Consider the following 13,717-nt stretch of genomic DNA (forward strand, 5'->3'; position numbering starts at 1 on the left):
GAAAGAAAGAAAGAAAGAAAGAAAGAAAGAAAGAAAGAAAGAAAGAAAGAAAGAAAACAGTCAAGAGATTTTATAATCTCAACACAAAAGAACAGTTCTCATATGTATGGAATAAGAGATAGTGTAGTCTACAGCCACACCACCCTGAACGCGCCCAATCTCATCTGATCTAGGAAGCTAAGTAGGGTCAGGCCTGGTTAGTACTTGGATGGGAGATCGCCTGGGAATACTGGGTGCTGTATGCTTTAAAAAAGAGAGAGAGAGAGAGAGAGATGGTGTATTCTGGAGCCAAATACCAATGACCTGGACACTGGAACACAAAGTAAGCTTTTAAATTATGTGTATGTATGTATGCCTATATAGGAATGTGTGAATATAAGTTTAGTTGCCTGATGAGATCAGAAAACATGTCAGATTCCCTGCAGCTGGAGTTACAAGTGATTGTGAGCAGCCCAACATGGATGCTAATAGGATTGAGGTTATCTGTAACACCAGAGAACATGTTTTTAGCCATTGAGCTATCTCTCCAGCCCCCCCCCCAAAAAAAATCTAACATCCACTTGTTTGTTTATTTATTTATGTGTGCTGGTGTAATATGCATCAAGATGTTCCTGTAGGAATAAAAAGACAACTTGTGAAAATTGGTTCTCTCCTTCTACCATAAGGGTTCCAGGGACTGAAATGATGTTGTCTGGTTTTACCTACTGAGTCATCTCACAAGTGCTAAATTTCAGTTTCTAAAATGAGAATTAGACAGCCAGGGAAAAATTCTCAACTACTTCCAAGTTAAGTCTGATAAATAAAATAATAATAGAAGAGGGAGTCTTGCACTCTGGAGTCAGACTCTCTGAATTTCAACGCATTTTCTATTATCAGCTTTATAGTTACATGGAATCACTTAAACCCTTAATCATTTCTGTTTCTTCCCTTCTAATGAAAGACCAAAGAATTAAATATTAGTTTATTTAATGTTAACATTAATATTAAATTTATTAATATTTAATAATATTAGTTTATATGGAGTTATTGAATTAAAGTTTAAAGCACAAGCCTGAACAAAGGCCAGACAGGTGGAGACATGTCCAGCCACCTGCAGGGAGGAAACATCCTTACTGCATTCTTTTCCTGCCCACTAGAGATACAGTTGTTAGGAAACCAACCCAGATCTCCCCTCTGCCCTAGGGTGCCAAACAAGAGAAGCCAGACCATAAATGGTTTGGGGGCCTTCCTATTCAAAATGCAACATCCCCTTTTGTGTTTCAACCAATAGATCGTTGCCAGGCAGGAATTTCCCCTGATTTGGGCATGTTGGGAAGGAGCAGAATCTTTAAATCAACCACTTTACCTGAGCACAAGGCTCTTTGCTTTCAACTGATATGGTGGTGAGAGTATGAGCCCAGGCTATAGCTTATAATAAAAAGATCCTCGTGTGTTTTGCAATGGATTCAACTCCTGGTGGTCTTTTGGGGTCTCGTGAACCTGACAGAACACTAACGTACAGACAATATTATTACTTGCCTTTGCAATTTTCTGAGGATTATGATAAAATGTTAATACAAAATTGCTTAGCACAGTTCTTAGTGCTAATATTTCTGTATGTCTGTGTATGCCTTGTTTAATGTGGCATAGGGTCTTTGCTATGCATCCCAGACTGGCCTGAACCTTTGCTTCAGCCTCCCAAGTTTGAGAATTATAAGCATACACCACCATGCTCAGCTTGTATAAATTTCTAAACAAATGTATAAACATGAAACAGTGATCCTACAGAGATAGAGTATTATGGTTTTGATCTTAAATGTCCCACCAAAGCTCATGAGTCAAAAGGCTTGGTTCCAGCTGATGGCACAAAGTAACGGCAACTTTATGAGGTGGGGCCTAGTTGAAGGAAAGAAGCCATGCTGCTGAAGCATGTGTTGGAAGTCTGTGGAAAAGCCCTCCGAAGACAAGAAACAATGTCACTGAATCAGTATCACTACACACATGCACAGCCTTGTGCCATTCCTGTGTCTACGTTAGTCCGTGTTCTATTACTGTGAAGAGACACATGACCAAGCAAACGCTAATAAAAGAAAGCATTTAATTGGGGCTGGCTTATAGTTTCATAGGTTTAGTCTATTACCATCATGATGGGGAAAATGGTGGCATGCAGGCAGACATGGTGCTAGAGATCTGCAGGCAGCAGGAAGAGAGAAAGAGAGAGGGGTTGGCCTGGTTTGAGTTTTTGATCTTCAAATCTCAGCCCCAATGACACCCTTCCCCCAACAAGGCCATACTTTCTATGGTGGTTGGAATAAGAATGCTACCCCTCCCCAGAGGATCATAGATTTGAATGCTCAGTCCCCAGGGAGTAGCACTATTAAAAGGGACAGCCTTGTTGGAGGAAGTGTGATATCAGGGATGGCTCTGAGGTTTCAAATACTTAAGCCAAGCCCAGTGTCTCTCTGCTGCTGCCTGCTGATCCAGATGTAGAACTCTCAGCTATCTCTCCAGTACCATGTCTGCCTTCATGCTGCCATGCTTCCTGTCATGGTGATAATGGAATAAACCTCTGAAATTGTAAGCCAGCCCTTACATGTTCCTGGCACTCTAGTATCTTGGAGTCCCCACTGCAACTGAAGCTGTCTTTACCTGGGGTCACCTCAGGACCCCTTGTCCATAGCAGCTATTCAGCTAGGTATGAGCTATACTAGTAAGACAGCCCACTTCTCTCTTGGGGGGCCCATAACACAGCTATGTAAATGAATAATCCCAGGGCCCAAAATGAAACCTGGTCTCCCCTGCTGGTTACAAATGAGAGTCTCTGTGGGCAGAAGCTCCAAATTGTTGCTGTGTTGATTCTTGTAACTTTTGTGGTTTTGGTTTGGTTTGTTTCTGTTTTGTTTGATTTGTTGGTTGGTTTGTTTTGAGACAAGGTTTTTCTGTGTAGCCTTGGCTCTCCTGGACTTGCTCTGTAGACCATGGTGGCATCAAACTCACAGAGACCCACCTGCCTCTGCCTCCTGAGTGCCAGGATTAATGGTGTGCGCCAAAACCACCTGGCTGACTCTTGTAAGTTGCTTACTATTTGGTAACGTATGCCCTGTTATCCAACATTAAACCATCGGATTCAGCACTAGCGTAGCACCTGGGCCCATATTTCCTTGTGTTCAAGGAGTCTGCCATCTCTCTACTACATTCATAGCTATGTGCATGCCCATACTGTTGACTGTCTTTATGATTTGGCTGCTTTAATGCTCTTCTCTCAACTGATCAGGCACATCTCCTCTCCACAATGGGCCTCTGGATTTGAGGAAGGCTCTGCCTCTCTTCAGAGAGTTTGCCCATTTGGTGGGTTCTCCACTGCCTAGATGACAGGGAGCAGGTTAAAGACTGCAAATGTTGAACAACTTGTCTAGGGCCTGAGTCCATGAAAAGGCAGACCCATTGTTGGGTCCTCTAAAGCCATTGTGTCTCTCAGAGTCTCTCTTCAGCTTGACGCTGTGGTGCTGCCCACATTGTTTAGACATTCTGCACACAGCCATGTCTGAACAACAAAGCACCCATTTTCAGCAATGGCTGTGTGACCTCTGTTGGTCCAGAGCCTGGGTTCCTCTTCTTCCCTTCAGAGCATCCAGGCACCAATGCATATAGGTGCTGGACAGGAATGAAGCTTAGCTAGGCAGATGGGTCTGTAGGATCCCAAATTCGCAGTAAGTGCTGGGCATGGGGTGGGCGGTACACAGATGCATAGCTCTTCCAGAAACACAGCTCTCTTTATTGGTGGGGTGGAGGAGGAAGGGCAGGAATAGGTATTGAGGAAGTGGGTAGGGCTTTTTAGTGTACATCATTGGCTGGAGATGCTACATTTGCATGGAGAAGAATTCCAGGTGCTAGGCTATGTGACTACCTTGAGAATTGTAGAGGTGGAGGTTGCAGGGCTATGTGAGCTTGGGCATGCAAGCACAGAACAGGGAGGAAATGATCCTTCCTCCTGCTGGTCTCAGGATGGAGACCAGGATGGTCTCAGGGTTTAGACACATCTTGACCTCATTCCAGCTCCATGCCGTGTTCCTGGGCTGCACAGTCCACATGCCCCACAACCATCCAAGACAAAGAATCTTCACCCCAAGCTTTTGGACCCATCGGAAGAAAGCACTCCCTGTCCCTGGAATAAAACGGTGTCATTTTGCAGCCATATGAAGTGGGCCTGCCAGAGTAAACACAGAGAAATGGGGAGAGGCACAAGCATCCAAGAGAAACTGGAGCTTGGTTTGAACTTTGACTTTTGGTCCAGCCATGACAAAAGCATTCTACTCCTGCATGTCATAGAGAGATGCCTTCACTCAGTCTGCTCTTCAACTTCAGTGACCTGAACAGAGAAGCAAAGTGTGTCATTTCTCCTGTCTAAGACAATTCACCGAGCAGGCCTAGAAGTTACATTCAGGCTCTAAGTGCCTCAGTAGACTATGGCTACTGGGGCTTTCTTTGGTCTGTCTTCTCAGGGCTCCAAACTGTGATAGGTAGGGCTTCTAGAGTCCCCTTTGCTGGGCAGTCACAGCTTTATGTTGGAGCCTTGATTTGGCCAGATGTGCGTTGAAGCAGGAGTTAACAGACTCTGGAGCTCCTTGTTACAAGAACAGACATCTCAGAGTGTGACTGGTATCTCCTACCAGATAAGGCATCAGCAGATCAGATACCTCCTTATCTGTGGAAGGAGCTAGCCAGAGCTCTGCTCCAGTTGCTGCCTTGCTTACTCATCTCCCCTTCTTGCCAGTGAACTTGTCTTGCTTGTGTGGCCATTCTCAGATTCTACCTACTTAAACCAAGAGGTTCCGGGCTTCTCAGGCCTGAAGGACACCTCGGGTAAGTTGAGGGCTTTGACCAAACTTGCTAGTGTAGAAACGGCTTTAATGAATAATGGCTCTTTCCCATGTAAATCTGGAGCAAGGAAGGTGGAAAGAGATCCCAGCGTCTTTCGGAAAGGTAATTGATGGTGGGAAAGAGTTCCCCGTTGAGGTCACTTAGCTGAAATCATGAGTGGCGGGAGTTGAAAGACTCTGATACTTATTTTGTAAAGCAATTACTTTAAAAGCAAAGCCAAGTCTTTTCCCTTGGGAGAAACCATAATGCTAGAAATCAGAGTGGCTTCCTGAGGCAATGATGCAATTTTTGTCTACCACTTTCACTACATGAGAATAAGCACAACTGTTATGTGGGCTTTTTCATGAGTTTATGTTTTGGGGAGAAGTATTTTGGGGAGACAATGTATTTCTTGGGGCTCAATTTGTCTTGTGTGCTTTCTGGGAATTAAACAGTGCAGCTTTTTCCCAGCTTGATATAAAAGGTTAAAAAAAAAATTTTAAATCAAATTCCTGCAATGCAAAAATCACCCACGAGGGGGCAGTGCATCCTGAGTACTCAGTTAAACTAAAGCCCGTCTCTAGGACAAACTGTCGCCAGCACATACTTAGTGAAAGGAAGTTCTCACGGATGTGAACATTATATGAATTCTGTGGCTCCCAAACAGTCAGTGTTTGTCAGAAACTTTTTGGCTGTTCCTAGGGGTGAGGTGGGGGAATAAAACCATTTTTTTGTGTTGCATAGCCCTTAGACATTCACAAACACTTTTTTTTTTTTTCTGTATAAATGCAAAATGCACCCACTAAGTGAGTTCAGGCAGAAGCCAGCACACGCTGGGGCAAGAATGCGCTACTGTTGATTTCAGTTTCTTTTGTGAGTTTGTGGAGACGCGGGAAGCACCCTGTTCCTCTAATGCTTTGCACCTGCCTTGGGGCTGTCCCAGTTGCAACAAGTACTTAGGATTTGAAAGAAATTACAAAGTAAACATGAATTTTCAAGGCAAAAAAATGTAGGCTAGAAGGTCAAGTTTTCTTTTTTCTTTAATTTTATTTTTTTCTTATCAGTTACATTTTATTAACTCTGTATCCCAGCTGTATCCCGCTCCCTCATTCCCTCCCAATCCCACCCTCCCTCCCTCATCTCCACCCTGCCCCTTTCCAAGTCCACTGATGGGGGGGGACCTCCTCCCCATTCATCCCATCCTGTTTTATCAGGTATCTTCAGGACTGGCTGCAAAGCCCTCCTCTGTGGCCTAACAGGACTGCTCCTCCCTTGGGGGGTGGGGAGGTCAAAGAGCCAGTCCTGTTAGAAATAGTCCTTGTTCCCCTCACTATGGGAAACCAATTGGTTACTGAGCTACCACAGGCTACATCTGAGCAGAAGTTCTAGGTAATATCCATACATGGTCCTTGGTTGAATGTCAGTTTCAGAAAAGACCCTGTGCCCAGATATATTTGGTCCTTGTGGAGCTCCTATCCTTTCCCCATCATACTAACTCCCCTTCTTTCATATGATTCCCTGTACTCTGCCAAAGGTTTGGTCATGAGTCTTTGTATCTGCTTTGAAAACACTGCTAGTTAAGAGTCTTTCAGATGCCCTCAGTAGACTCCTGTCATAGGTTCAATGCACATCCCATATGTCTTTCTAAACGAGGATTGATCATCTTACCCCATGTCCGCTCTCTTGATTATCTTTTTTAGGTATATAGATTTCATTATGTTTATCATATCTTACAGGTCTATATAAGTGAGTATATACCGTGTTTGTCTTTCTCCTTCTGGGATATTTCACTCAGTCAAGTTTTCTTTTATGTTTTCTACTGAGCTGTGCTTCCATTGACTGTGCACAGAATATAACACACATGATCTGAAATGGAAGAAATAAAAACATGGGACATTCATATTTGGCCTGTACCAGATGATAGAAAAGTGATGAAGGAGTACTGGGTACCTAGCCCCAGATGATGGGAAAGATGAAGAAATAGCACTGGGTACCAAGACCCATACAGTGTGTATAAAAGCATGAGTTGATCACGTCCTGGGAGACAATTATTGACTACCTGACTTGTAGCAGGATATTTGCATCTCCTGATATCCTCGACTCATCTTCCTCAGCACCAGGACTCCTGGTTGCCCACCTACTGTTTGAATATGTGTTTCCCTATCATTGTTTTCAATGCCTACTTCCCAGCTGGTGGCTCCATGCTGAGAGGCAGTGGAACCTTGGTGAGGCCTCAGTGCAGCATTGAAGATTCTATCTGGCCAGGGTTCTGGTCCCACTCTGTTTCCTCGACTGCTTCCATATGAACAGCCTCCCCCTACAAGTTTCTGCTGCCACAGATGCTGCCATTCTGCCCAGTCTTCTTCAACAAGACAGTCTAAAACCCTCTGAGGCCACGAGCCAAAATAAGTCCTTCCTCCCTTAAGCTGTTTCTATCCGGTACTAATGAGCACAGCAGTGTGAGCATAAAATAATCAATGCACAAATTCGTCTGTTTGAGTGTCGCTACAGTGTATGTGACGGTATGACCAATATGAAAGCAGAGGGACATTCTTTCAAATAGTAAGGGGTCCTTTTTCCTCGTTTTTCTGCATTTGTTGGTAGGTTGGATGTGGGCCTGATGATGAAGTCTTGAAGCCACGTTGGGTGAAAGCACATCGTAATGACAATGGTAAAGAAGTGAGGGAGAGGAGCCATGGCAGCCAGACTGCATGCCAAGCTCACTAACAAGAGAAAAAAAAAAATCTATAGTTTGGTTTTCAATTATTTATATTATTTATAGCTGGTAATTATGATGGTCAAACTGGGTATCAACTTGGTTGGAAGTGGATCAGCCAAGAGACATCCTCTGGGTATTCCCTGCAAGGACTGAGGGGGAAGCCCCTCAAGAGCAAGCAGCAGCACTGGCAGCAGCTCAGGTACAAAGGGGCTCGAGGGACAAGCAGTGCTACTTTTTACCTGCCTGCCTTCACTCCTGTTGGTGTATGCATCTACTCCATTGCTGCTGCAACTGCCATCAGGACCCAGCTTCTTTAGCCTTCAAACATGGACTGAAGTCCAGTAATTCCCTAGAAAGCCTTCAGGTCTTCATCATAGGATAAGGGCTGGGTAGCTCCTGAGTTCTCAGCCTCTCCAGCATGTAGGCAGGCATTGTTAGACTGCCCAGCCCATTTTGTACGCCAGTGTAACAAATCCCTTTTGGGATTTGCTTCATTCTTTCAATTCTCTTTCTCTAGAGAACACTTATACTGTAATCCTAATGAACAGAGATGCCTGGAGAAAACAGGACAGGTGTGAACAAAATACAAAGATCTTTTCGATGGCTTTTTTTCCCATCATTTCATCATTTTTCTGGTTTACATTGTTTGGAGGCCCTGATGAGCAGTGTGGTTAAAACTGCTTAAAAGGTGGTTTGAGATTTTGAGCATTTTCTGGTTTTAAAGTGTTTCTCTGCTGCTGGGTTGAGGACAAGCAGGTCCTCTTCTCTGTAGACCAGCAGTGCTCAGCCTGTGGGTTTTGACCCCTTTGGAGGTCAAACAACCCTTTCACAGTGGTCACATAACAGATATTTACATTATGATTCATAACAGCAGCAAAATTAGTTATGAAGTAGCAACATGAGGTCTTTAAGTACTACTGAAGTTTAGACAAAATACTTGTAACTACTGTCATACACAGGAAACCTTCAGAACTGTTACATGCCATATCATACAGTGGCATGCACAAGAGGACATACTAGTTGGCAAAGAAGATTATTTGAAACATTTAGAGCTCATCCTGGATTACATCTGAAGTTCCAATTGGGATGTCTGTGTCTCTGGTTTACGGCTGGAAAGACTTCCAGTTTCTTGGCATTTTGAAACATAATGCTAAGGATTGGGGGTGGAGTGGGATGAGCCTAATGACTCTTTGTGGCTCAGAAAGCTAGCTAATTTCCAATGGGCATCATTAAGTTTTAGCTCACCCAAAAGTGTCACCTAGTGTATTGTGACAGAACCTGAGAGGCCAAGGGAAACTAAGCATCCTGGTTGATCAGTTATGTCTGTTACAGATTAGGGGTAGAGAAGTGCAAAGACAGACAGGTGGAATGCACCCTAGGAAATACCTTTTTTTTTTCTTTTTTTGGTTTTTCCAGGTCTCAAAGCATAACATCTTTTGACAACTTTTTGTTTATTTGTTTGTTTTTCAAAACAGGGTAGCTTCGGCTGTCCTAGACTCGCTTTGTAGGCCAGGCTGGCCTCGAACAGCGATCTACCTGCTTCTGCCTCCCGAGTGCCAAAGTTAGTCATGTACCACCACACCCAGCTCTTTTGACGGCTCTTAACATACTCTTCCCCCACCCATTTGTGTTATCAATGGAATTGGATATGTGAACTAAATTTTCTAAGAAGAAGTCATATCTTACATTGAACATTCCAGAAAAGCTAATTAGCTGGGCAGTGGTGGCGCATGCCTTTAATCCCAGCACTCAGGGAGGCAGAGGCAGGCAGATTACTGTGAGTTCCGGGCCAGCCTGGTCTACAGCCTGAGTTCCAGGACAGCCAAGGCTAAAGCAGAGAATCCTTATCTCAAAAGAACAAAAATAAACAAACAAAAAACTACAACTGATTAACTGATTAGAGTAACTTCTAATCATTGAAAACAATAATGGAGAGGTTAAAATGTTGCAGGCCTAGAGACTCCTTATAATTTATCTTGGGAAATCTTTACCCACCCCCGCATACCCCATATTTTTGAACAGCCGTTTACTGCCTAACTTGGGTATGACCTGACCTTCTTATGGCTATTAATTAAACCTTTTGGGATGTAGACTCCCTAGCTTCTATCACTCTGAAGTTAACAATTTTGTCACACAGTCACAGCCTATGCCAGAGGCTTCCAGAGTTTGCTGTAACCTACCTCCCTGACATACCCACCAATGCATTTGAAATGCATCTTAATGTATGTCGTTCTTTGCCCTGTTTCTATAAAAACATCATGAAACTGCTATATTGGACCATGTTGGAATAGCCACAGTCTTTGTTCCCAGACCATAGTCACTCATATTTCACTCCACAATAGTATCTTAGCCCCTTTGAGGAGAGAACTATCTTTTTCAGATTAATAGATACATTTTAAAATTACTATGTAGATTATAATTTCCCCAAATAGTCCCAATAGTTCAAATCTCACATATCCATCCAGAATTTACACAGTTCTCCATCAAGAAGTAGTGTTACACTCTATCCTTGAGCTTTTAGAAAGGATGGCCATAATCTCAACGAATAGTCCAATGTGGTGCCAGTGAATTATGAAGTTGGTCATAAGGAAACTTCCACACCTTTCTCTTGGATACTCACCCTGGGAATCCTGTCACAATAGCCAGGGATGCTAAGCTATGAAGCGATGCCTTGTACTTCAGGTCTGGCTGTGTGCGGTCCCAGCTGACAGCCAGCAGCAGCCTCTAAGTCATATGTGCACCTATTAGAAGCAGGTCCACAAGCCCGGGGGAGAGCAGCCAGCCTGACACTGCAGAGAACATAGATGAGCCTCAGCTGAGGCCTGCCCTAATCAAAGACACACAAAGTACATTATGGTTACTGTTATAGAATACCAGGTTCTACGGTGGTATTTTGTACACTGGACAATGGAAATAAGAAGGTCAGCCAGTCAGCAGTCCTGATAATTGTAATCCTCACATCTACACCCCAAAGTCTGTAGAATAAGTGACAATATATGAAAAGAAATTCCTGAAATAGGCAGCCTGGGGCAGCCGTAAGAGTGACACCCAAGGGCCGGCCTCAGCCCTAGCCCCAGGGCAGGAGACACTACAATAGCAAATTTGTGATGGAGAGATGGGAAAGACGAAGTATGCAATGGAGAGATGTCGAGAAAGAGCAAAGCCAATATATGCATGCAATATAGAAAGAGGTGGACCTGGAGATTCAGGCAGTGAGGAACAGGGGTATATGAGGAGCCTGTGCACCCATTTGAGGTCGTGGTGATGTCAAAGCCCTGGCTGCTGCCAAGGGTCATGTCTGGGTCTCTGGTACTACTGCAGTTGGGGTCTGCATTGATGTCCATAGCTTGAGTTACCACCAAAGGCCATGAGGACGTTTGTGGTCTGGGTTGCCTGCAGCCTGAGGCCATGCTGATGTCCCAGGACTGTACTGAGCTGGCTCTGCCCCTCACCTGCCATGAGAAAACTAGCCCCTCCCCTGGCCAGCCGCCACACCTGGGGGAGCTGGACCTGCTCCTCTCCTGGGCACTATTGGAGAGCTGGCTCTGGTGGCTAACATGAGTGCAGGAGAGCTGTTGCTACCCGTGTCTGCTGTGCAGTGCTGTGGGCATTGGAGGGATGGCTCCACCTGTGGCAGGTGTGTGAGCTGGCCCCCAAGGAAGTGAGCTGGGAAAGGCTGGCTCTGCCCCTTGCCAGATGCAGTACTTGGGAGAGCAGGTCTTGTACCTTGCCTACATAGCACAGAGCTGACCCTGGTTGCCAGGGAGCAGCAGATCTAGCCCTGAGAGCGAGAGAAAGCAAGGACTCATTTTACTCCTCACCTAAGCAAAGCAGAAGAACTGGCATGGGCTGACCAACTCAGCTTCTACCCAGGCCCAGATCCAGGGCTTTGGGTTGGCCCACCTGAAAATCTACCCCATCTCTGAGCTGCTGGAACATGTGAAGGAGCTGGTCCTGCTGGAGGAGTCCCTGTGAGGAGCCAGTAGTGATGGTGCAGCAGAGGCCAGAGGCCTCGAACCAGACCAACAATTTATTGCATTGAACATTTACAGGTACTGTGTGATACATCATGACACACCACAGCTTCCATCTATCTATCCATCCATCCATCCATCTATTTTGTTTTCTTCTGGGGAGATGCTGTCGGAGCAGAGGGCCAATATGAAGAGATGAGGGGATAAGTAGAGTTAGGGTACATGATGTGGAATTCACAAAGAATCAATAAAAAAATTTAAAAAAAATTCCTGAAATAATAGTGGAACAGTAGAAACTGTGTCACTAATTGTTTTAGTCACCGTTCTATTGCTTTGAGGAGACACCATGACAAGGCAGTTCACAAAAGAAAGCATTTAATTGGGAGGTTTAACTCAGAGGCCTTGTCCATTACCACCATGGCAAGGTGCATGGTGCAGACATGGTATTGCAGAAGTCATTGAGAGCTATATACTGATTTGCAAGCAGCAGGTAGAGGAAGAGAAACACACACAGACAGTAACACTGGGCCAATGATGTGCTTTTGAAAACCTCCAAGTCCAAGCTCAACAACATATTACTGCCAACGGGACACACCAATTCCAACAAGGCCACACATCCTAATTTGTCCAAACAGTTGTAGCTTGTAGCTAAGCACTCAAATATATGAGCCTATGCAGGCCATTGTCATTGAGACCACCACACTAACACAATTTACTTTTTTAAAATTTTCAGTAATTTGTGTGTGTCTCATTGAGTGCATGTCACATGTGGAGACTTGCAGAGGCCAGAGTCAGATTCCCTGCAGCTGGAGTTACAGGAAGTTGTGAACAGCCTTACCTATGTGCTGGGAATCCAACTTGGTCCTCTGGAGGAGCAACGTAGGCTCTCAGCCACATGACAGCTCTCCAGCCCCATCACCAATATGTTATTTACAAAGGACAATACTGTGATCATGAATACTAATGACTTTGAATTTAAAATTTAGAAAACACTAAAACCAAATTTTTTTAAGTGACTTAAAGGGTCAGACTCTGGATATTAAAAAATACGAAACCAGGTGTGGTAATCCCAGCGCTTGAGAGACAGAGGCAAGCAGATCTCTGTCAGTTAACGCCAGCCAGGTCTACACAGCAAGTTCCAGAATAGCCAGGGCTACATGGAAAGAAAGAAAAAAGAAATCTGAGGGAGTTGAGCATGATGGCACACACTTGAGGTAGAGGGAGATCAGGAGTTCAAGGCCAGCTGGGTTCAAAAGCATAAAATTAAAAAAAAAAAAAATGAGGATAAGTATACCAAGTTACTTTTGTGCATTTTCCTTGAAGATTGCAAAATTTAAAATATGCAAATTATAAAATCAATATCTATTTGTTATAGTGTGTGCTGAACATGTACAAAGCCTTGGGAACAATGCCTGATACTAAAAATAAACTAACAGAAAGCAAGTATCAATTGATAAGAAAGCATGATACCTATGTCATTGGTGGCAGGTTTTTTTTCCTCTGTGGTACAAGATAATTCTACAAGTGATGAGTCATAGATTTAATTATATATATATATATATATATATATATATATATATATATATATATAAGTTGTTCTACTTAAGCCTTTCCATATCATCAATAACAAATATCCCTAAGCCAGACTTTCATATATTTTCTGTTGTTTTCTTTGAACATTGGGGGAAAAATCCAAGCGGCCTTTTTAAAGGTCAATTGTATTTTTATTGTATTATACCTACAACCTTGTCCCTTTTTAAATGTGATTTATACTTGCACGTGTGCGTGTGCCTGCGTGTGTGCCAGTGGTCAAGGCTGAGTGTCTATCTCTTTCCACCTTATTTTCTGAGACAAGTTCTCAGAATTCAGGTGTTTGTCCTCGCATGGCAAGCACTTAACCCACAAGCCATCTCCCGAGGAGACCCTTCCCCAGCTGTTTTCTAGAAAGCATTTCAGGAATAAAGAGCTCATGAGTTTTGTTACTATGAACGTTAGGTGGCTCTGTTCTTTTGATGGAGCTGGGGGACACAAGGTTTAATGAATGTGTGATCAAGGCAGTCCTTCCTGAGGCTCAGCTCCTGATGTGGGCTGCAGACAGAACAGTGAACTAAGGTGTAATTAATATGAAGTAAGAAAGGTGAACAAGGCAAAACTGACTGTAGGGCTACTATTCAAAGACTCAAAG

The 13,717-nt window shown here is 43.9% G+C and overlaps 1 pseudogene; it reads left to right on the forward strand.

Annotated features, from left to right (window-relative positions):
* Positions 1-126: 126 nt before the first annotated feature.
* Positions 127-245, forward strand: LOC129689169 (5S ribosomal RNA; annotated as a pseudogene).
* Positions 246-13,717: the final 13,472 nt, after the last annotated feature.

This window comes from Psammomys obesus, unplaced genomic scaffold, assembly GCF_907164565.1.
Source record: "Psammomys obesus unplaced genomic scaffold, mPsaObe1.curated_primary_1811, whole genome shotgun sequence".
NCBI classification, from domain to species: Eukaryota; Metazoa; Chordata; class Mammalia; order Rodentia; family Muridae; genus Psammomys; species Psammomys obesus.